Source organism: Pogona vitticeps, chromosome 7 (genome assembly GCF_051106095.1).
Source record: "Pogona vitticeps strain Pit_001003342236 chromosome 7, PviZW2.1, whole genome shotgun sequence".
Lineage (NCBI taxonomy): Eukaryota > Metazoa > Chordata > Lepidosauria > Squamata > Agamidae > Pogona > Pogona vitticeps.
In genome coordinates, this window is record NC_135789.1 from 29579723 (window position 1) to 29588150 (window position 8428).

General features: G+C 46.2%; 1 long non-coding RNA gene across 1 annotated transcript in view; it reads left to right on the top strand.

Moving 5' to 3' along the window:
• The window catches only part of LOC144584063 (uncharacterized), a 266283-nt gene that overhangs the window by 207263 nt on the left and 50592 nt on the right, over nucleotides 1-8428 (top strand). The window lies entirely within an intron of this gene.

Genomic DNA, 8428 nt, shown 5'->3' on the forward strand with positions numbered 1-8428 from the left:
CCTGGGTTCAAATCACGTCCTCTCAGCCTGACCCACCTCAGAGGGCTGTTGTGAGATGAATGTAGGAAAGGAGAGAGCGATGTCGGCCACTGTCAGCTCCCTGGAAGAAGAGGCAAGGCATAAATATAACAAATAATTAAACACAGAAACAGCTGATAGCAGCAAATAATATTCGTTGGTGTAAACAGCACCAGTACAGAAAACAGTGAGATGCAATCAGCTTTAGACTAGAACGGAGGGGAAATTGTGTTTCAGATTCAGAAATCTCTTCCTAAGTGAGCGAAATTAAACAGAGGGATAAATTGAGGAGGGGGGTGCAAGCAAGCCAGCCTGTTTCAAATTCAGCACCAAAAAAAAGGCTATTCGACAACCCTCAAGACCCTCCAGTTTTCATTTCCAAAGAAATGCAAGGAGATCCAGCCACCGAAGACGGCAAGGGATGGCAGTGTGTTGAGCCGAAGCGGCGCGTGTGTAGGGAAGTGGGGGCGGGTTGGAATGGGAAGCAGGCCCGGCCATTCAGTTACATGATCTAAATTCTAATCAAACATCATTTAAAGCATGTTTTATTTCTGCCTCTGGAGAGATAGTTCCTCCAGAGCCCTCGCCATGGCAACCGGTGTCTCATTTCAGGAGTGTCATGGCATATTATCATCCTCGCAGCTCAACCGCGCCCGCCTTGACAAGTCCTCTCTGCCCCTCGCGACGAGCCAGCGTTCCCAGCTTATGCTGTTTATTTTCGGTGTCAGGCAGCCCGGCGGGCAGATTGAAAGGGAACCCTCCTCGGGGGCCCCAACCCCCCCCGCCTGACAGCCAGACTCATGCCCAGAGATCGCACCTACATGCGTCCGTGCGCATGCAGACATGCACACATGTTTGGTGATAAGAGATCATTTAAGCAAAGACTGGCCTCCCCAGGCCTGGGAGCTAGGCAGGACGGCGAGGGTCGGGAGCCGTGCTCCTCCTCTGGTAAGGATGCCCATGCGCGGAGCAGCTTCAAAAGCAAGGGAAGGTCTCCTACCGCCAATGGAGACGGGCGGTGTCTAGGCCGAGAAAAGGAGAGAAAAGGATTGCATGAAAAGAGGGTGAGAGGCAAAGAGGAAGGAGGGAGAAAGAGAAGAGAGAAAAGGGGATCAGGGTGATAGAAAGGGAGCAGGAAAACATGAAAACAAAAGAGGTAACAAAAAGAGAAAGAGAGACGGGAAGAAAGGAAGGAGCTGATGATGGATAGAAGGAAGGAAGGTAGGTCTTCTGATGCCCTTTTCAGCACACCCTGGATTAACTCAGAACATCCTGCTAAGTCATTCCTGCAGAAACAATGCAAAATATGGTAAACAAAAATAAAAATCCCGCTATGCTTCACTGTCAGGAGAGGTACGGACTTGTCATCGCAAGTGGCTGCCTCTCCTGACATCTCTCCTCTTCCCCGCCCCCGTCAGAACGCCTGGTAAACATATCTAGCAATCTCCAACACACAATCCAATGTCTCCACAATTTCCCCCACCTCCCAAGCAGCGAGCAATAGGGCAGTGGAGGGTCAGGGGCCCTGGGATGCCTAAATGTTACATTACTCTGTTTGCATTATGGGAACTTTCTGTGGAAGAGGAAAAAGAGAGCTGTATGATGGCTGGAAAGCTCAGTGGTTTAGGTATCTGGCTGCAGAGCCAGAGTTCAATTCCCCGCAGTGCCTCCTGGGAGAAGAGCCAGCCTGGGTAGCCTTGGGCAAGCTGCGCAGTCCCACAGCACCCCCAGTGGAAGGGAAGGGTAAACCACTTCTGTGTATTGTCTACCTGGAAAACCTTGGAAATGGTTGCCATAAGTCACAATGGACTAGATGGTACATGGTTATATTATTTCTAGAAACACTTGTGGCTATTAAAACTACAATTCCCAGGATTCCATACACTTGTAGAACTGAAAGTTGAATCAAACTACTATAACTGCATAGGGTGAAGCTCAAAATCGAGGGTGTCTTTGTTGTTATGGACATGGTTTATGAAAATAGCTCCATCTGCAGCTTTGTGGGCAATGAGGTATAGAAAAAGGCCTCCACCCTCGAAGACTTTGCAGTCAAGTCAATCAAAAATGTGACAGGTCAGAGAGAAAAAAAGATAATGACAGGAGGAGGTGATAATGTGGAATTATGTGTATCATCTCTGTAACCATTAGGGTAGGAGATGGTTTAATGAGTTACAAATAACATAGTTTACCTGTTAAACAGGTGCTTTTAAAAAAATAAGGAGGGTATGAAATGAAGACGTATTTTAAAGGACGGGAAGAAGCAAGAACAAAGGTACATGATGGGCACAACCAGCCATGTTCTGTAGCTACTTTTAAATATTATTTTCATAAGGAATTTCTAATTTCTAAGGAGAATCCCACAGAGAAGCTCCTTTGGAAGGAACTGCAGGAATATTTTAAAAAAATAATTGACAGCTCCCAAACCAACCAAAGGCAGAGCACAGTCCTGTAGGTGCTGACGCTCACCTGCCAAGAGAGACTCCCCTGAGGAAGGAAGCTTAGCCCATTCTCCTGGAATATCCAGGTTCAAAGCTGAACCTTGTTTGGTCCCCAAAGGAGGAAAGTGCAAGAGAGCATGAGAGCTAGGGGAGGCATAGTCCATCAGAGGAGTAGAGCCCCATAGTGTCTGCTCTGACAGGCAGCAGCTCTCCAAAGCTGGGGGGAGAAGGAGGGCTTTGTCTCATCCTCTTTGTTTGAGGATGCTGGGAATCAAACTGGGCCATTCTAAATAGAAAACACTAGCTCCACCACCGAGCTACGGCTCTTCACTGGAGCATGTTCCCATTACCTACTTGACGTTAAGTAGAAGGCTCTGCCTTCTTCCCTCCATCCTATATTTGCATGTCTAAAAATTGGTACCTGTCTCCCAAGACAAAAGAGCTCCTAGTGGTCCCTGGACAAATTGAGGCTCCCGCCGAGAGAAGATGCTTTTTTTATGGGGGGGGAACCCATCTCTGATGATTCATTTGATGGAAACCGATGCTGATATTCTCACAATCGATGGAGTCCATTTAATATTTTAGCAATTTCCCGGTAATTGTGCCGCCGGAAAAGATGAGATGTATGACTTGGAGGTGCTTCTCACCAGCCAGCGTTCACTCGAGGGTACAGCCATGTATCAACAGGGGAAGAGCAGTGTTCTAGGGATACTGGAAGGGGGAAGCATCCATGCTAGAAATGATCAGAAGGGTTGAGGTCAAAGTCTGACAACCTCGCCCAGTCAATAGAGAGCAGGAGGACCGGGATTTGACCATGGGCACCCTGAGAAGGGTGCAGCATTTTCTGCTAGGAAGGCACAGACTTCTCTCTTGGCATTTGCTTCTGGAAGAGCTTGAAGCCACCCCGCGATATTCCTCCTGCAGGCCACACCACTGTAACTAGAAAAGTAACTGAAAGTTACAGTAACACCAGGAAAGGTGTTCCTTCCTTAAGTTGCAGGAAGAATGCAGTGTAGTTTTATCTTTGTTGTTGGGGGAAATGAATTAAGTAGACATACTGATCGTGTGCAACTAGTTACTTCCAAGTTCTCGCCCAATGAAACATTCAGTCCAGGTGCTCAGCTTTCCTATAAGAGTCCCAAATCAGTTTGAATGAGATTACAACCTAAGAGTAGAATATTATACGTGTCAGTCATCATGTATGGGTGTGAAAGCTGTGCAGTTGAAAGGTGTGAAAGGGAAAACAAATCAATCTATTGGAAATGTGGTGCTGGAGGAGAGCTTTGTGGATACCTTGGACTGCCAGAAAGATGGACAAATGGGTCCTAGAGCAAATCAAGCCTGAACTATATCTGGAGACAAAAAGAAACTGAGCCTGTCCTACTTTGGGCACATCATGAGAAGACTTGATTGTCTGAAAAAGACAATGATGCTGGCAAAGGCGGAAGGCAAGAGGAAAAGAGGAAAACTAAACACAAGATGGATTGATTCCCGGATGGAAGTTTAAGGCTTGGGTTTCTAAGAGCAGTGGACAACAGGACATTTGTTGAGGGGTCAACATAAGTCAAGGGTGACTTGATGGCCCATAAAAACAACAGTTCAGAAGTAAGACCTACTAATTTGAGTGACACCAATTCCCAGGACAGTGAACGCAGGATGGCAGAATTACCATAGAGGCCTATGGAAGGAAACCCCACTGAATACAATGAGCTTTCCTGCTAGGACCGAAGCTTGATGGGGTTTTCAGAACTTAACCTGGTTTGACTTCATTGGACATTTTTTCCTGGGCAGAATGATAAAGAGTACAGCGGACCGCTGTCAACCTCGTCCGACGGGCCCGTTTCTCCCTCCGCTGGGAAAGAAAGAATAAACAGCTTCCTAATGGAGACGTCTGGCTATGTAGGCCATGCAAACAAGCTCTTCTTTCCCTTTTATCATCTCACATAGGCAATGAGCATCATCATTCCCTTTGGTGCTTTAAAACAAAAGGTATATAAAACCAGTAATGGCATAACAGCCAGCCATCCTGCTCTGAAATGTCTGGTATAAAACAGACAACTCCATAGCACTGCTCTCCTCTCCCGAGACATGCATCCTTGAAGTTAAGTAGGTCGTTTGAAGAGTGGCACCGGATCAGGCCAGGATCTCGATACAGAGGAGGATGTTTCTGTCGTATATAAGATGAGCCTAATGCCGCCCTTTAGGTTAGGCAGAGGGAGCCAGGGGCCTCTCTCAGCTGTTCCTCCGGAGCTAGAGCCTGCCAGGAAAAACATGAAAAAAATCTCTCCAGTGCCTTGAGGTTTGTCCACATACCTCCGCAAGCCCCTTTTTGGGGTATGTTTTCTTTAAATTGTGCAAAATGTGGCAGCACAAAACTAGTGCCTTTTTCCTAAGCACACACACTCACACACAAGAAGAAAGCACAAAAAGTTTGAGGGATCAAAAAGATACAAACAACCCATCCCATCCTGCTACATTTGCCAGTTTCTTCACGAAAACTAGACTTACCACATTTTTCTCACAGTGCAGTTGTTATAAAAAATATGCAAAACCCCATCTTGTAAATGTGCGAAACCTCTCTGCGATGGAACCCACATGCACATAAACACATGCTGCCGCAAAAAAATCATGATCCATTGTCCCAGAGATGTTAGAGGGTGTGTGTGTGTGTGTGTTGTCTTGTTTGGTGTCTTTACATCTAAAATACAGGAACAAATCAAGCCAGGATTTAAATCCCTGTTGGCCTTTAATCTAAGCAGAAGGTTGTGTCTCACTTTGAACCTTTAGGATGAACCTGTGAGGAACCCCACAGTTACACCTGTTGCCATCGGGTGTGGTGCAAGAACCTACCCAACAGCCAATACCAAGGTAAGTCTCAACCACTCACCTAGATGGCTTCTACAGATGAAATGGAAGAGACCATTAGCATGTCCTTTGTCTCAGGCAGCAAAACACTCTGAACCAGATGCAGCCTGGACTCTGGAATGCCCCTCAACAGCTGCAGATACACCTGGAAAAAAATGGGCCATTTGTAAAGCACCCCGAACATTTTCACATGCACCTTCCTAATGCACACCAAATGCTGCTTAAACATGGTTCAGTTCATGGTAAGAGCAAGCGCCATTTAAAGCAAGATGTACACATGCAGACATCCTGGAGGGAAGGCAGGAAATGGACACTAAAGAAAAGAAGAAGATTTCAAATAATAACAATAATCTTAGAACTGCGAAGCTGGAAGGGACCCTATGGATCATCACGTCCAGCCCCTGTTCCCAGGACGGAAAGGACTGCTGTGTCTTCCTGTCCCATATTTGACAAAGATGACAAGGGGGTGAAGCAGCAATTTAAATTTAGAACTAACCTGGTTCACACCCAAATTTTTGAGACTTAAGTATGGAAAACCACGAGCCTTTATGGATGGCTCTGTCAATCTTGATTTTATTGGTTGGTTGGTTTTACTCTTACAATTCTTTCCACTCAGTACGTGAAGAAACTCGCAGATTTTGGAAGAGTCGGATTGGAAGCAAACGGAAGTGACATTATCACCCATCTATAGAGTAGGATGGTGTAACATCAGCGCTAGGAACCCAAGGAAAATGCAGAATTTTTTTTTTCTCAGCAGCTCATGTCAACCTTGCAAGACGTTCCCTGTAAGATATGCCAGGCAGAATAGGATGACACTAATGTGTTCGAAGCGAGCCGTACACTGTTTTAAGGAAAACAGCATCGCACCAAATAACTGAGATTAATAACAAGCTGAATCTTTCTTGGTAGAAGTGGCAAAGGAGGCCCTGACACTTCCCGATAGCGTTGAATTGGGCCAAACCACGAGGAACGACTCGAAATGAGCGGCTGTTGGCATGACTGTCGCTATTTTTACCATTTAAAAAAAAAGGTGAGACAGAATCAATTTCCACTCGGCTGGTTGAGCAATGGAGAATCACAGGCAGGGCAGAAAAGAAGGAATCTGAGCAGTTCACAGAAAACCTTTTCCCTTTGATTGGGATTCAACAGAGCCACCCTTGTGGGTCCAGAGAGATATCTGAAATATTTTGCCTCCTATGCAGAAGCCCCCATTAATTGTACAAATGGATCACTCATAAATATCACTAGTGGGCTAACCAGCTCCTTTCCCTTTTGAAAAGAAGCCAAGCTAAATGGGAACCTGAATAGTGTGGGTAGTGCTTGGGAAAGGTCCTCTCCCCTATAACTCCCAGATTCCACCATGGCCATTCCCTTTGCTGGCTGGGGGATTTGGGGAGTGGCGTAGTCCAAACAGAGGAACCTCCCAAGCTATGGGTTTGGAATAATGTTCTCTGAAGGGCCTCTGTCAGTCTCCCTGTTTTGAGATCAGCTTCAGAGGTCCTGCCTCTTGAGTGCCCTGGAGAGATCACTTAGGTTGACTGAAATGCACGTGGCCACACAGACAAGATGGTGGCAGAAATGGGCAGCCTCCGGCGGCCATGGGTGGCATTGCCAACTGATTGGAATGAAGTCCATGGCTGCATGGAGCAAGCATGTGGGTTCCAATCCACCAAATTCTCCTGGTGTCCTAAAGTGGACCTCTGGGGCTTCTCCGGAGGTCCATATCCTTACCCCACTTGGTGTTTCCCCAGATATTACACAGTTTCCACTATTCTAAAAAGTTGAAATGCCTCTACCAAGGCTTGATCAATGGCCCCAAGAGCCTTAAGTGAAACTAGGCCAGTTATTTTCGACACCATCCATTTACTCTTGGACTGGAAGTCAGCCTCTGAGAATTTTTCTGAAACAGATGTTGAATCATGACCTGAATCCCTCACCCTTCATACACAGCAAGGGGGTCCTGGCTTAGAGGCAGAGCACCTGCTTTACATGCAAAAGGGTGTGGCTTCGATCCTCGGCATCTCCTCTTCTGAAAGAACACAGAGGAAACCAATGGGAAAGCCCCTGGAAGTGTAATTCCCAACTGATCTGATCTGGTTGATCTACAGAGGCTTCTAAGAAAGAGATGGTAGTGCACAATGGAAGAAGTAGATCCGTAGTTCCCAACCTTGGGTCCCCAGATGTTAATGCACTACAACTCCCACGATCCCTGGTCATTAGCCTCACATTTCTGGGAGTTGAACTCTACCAAGACTGGGAAGCCTAAGGTAACAGAGCAATCACAGAGGTAGACCGGATTGCCCTACAAGTAGAAACAGCCCGACCCAGCTTGACGAATGGATCGCCCGACTGGATATACCGCCGTTTTGTGCTACGATGTGAACATCAGCCGAATCAGTGCTTCCTCTAGACTCTTTTATTAATTGGGCAGGTTGTTTATCTATCTCATTAATGAGGTATGCAGCAGCCTCTAGTGGCAGACAGAAGAAAACTGTGGTTTTATGCCAGAAACGAAATATTTGAGACTGATCCTCCACATACATACTCACCTCACCCAGCCATGTAGACAGACCTACGACCAAAATTTTAGCCTGTCTAGTGAGCTACATCCCAGAGTTTCCAGAGGTTGAATATTTTAAAGCTACAAACCCAAAGGAAGTTACTGGCGGGAAAAAACAGGACACAGTGGTAGGTCCCTCTGAGTAAACAGGCAGAGCCTTTATATGGGAAACACGTGATACAAAAGGAGGTCTGTTTTAAAATCTAGTCCAGAACAAAGCAGGATGAGAAGACAAAACATTACACTTTCTAAATGACTGTAGTTCTCTTTGTTTTTCTTATAGACAGACTAAAGAATGACTTTTTAGAAGTATAGATTCTCCTGATTGCATTTGCTTTCTTCATTTAGCCAGTTCAGATCTTGGACAAAATCTGTGTGGTTTTTTTCCTGTCCCAGCAGCCTTGCTCTGTGAAGAGCGAGAGCTGTAGAGGTGTTTTTGTACAAGGAACAGGCAGGCAGGCAGGCAGAGAAGGGGCTGGCAGAGAGCGAGAACAAGAGAAATGTGGTAGCAGAAATAGAGGGAAGCAGAACTGAAGGACAGAGGGAG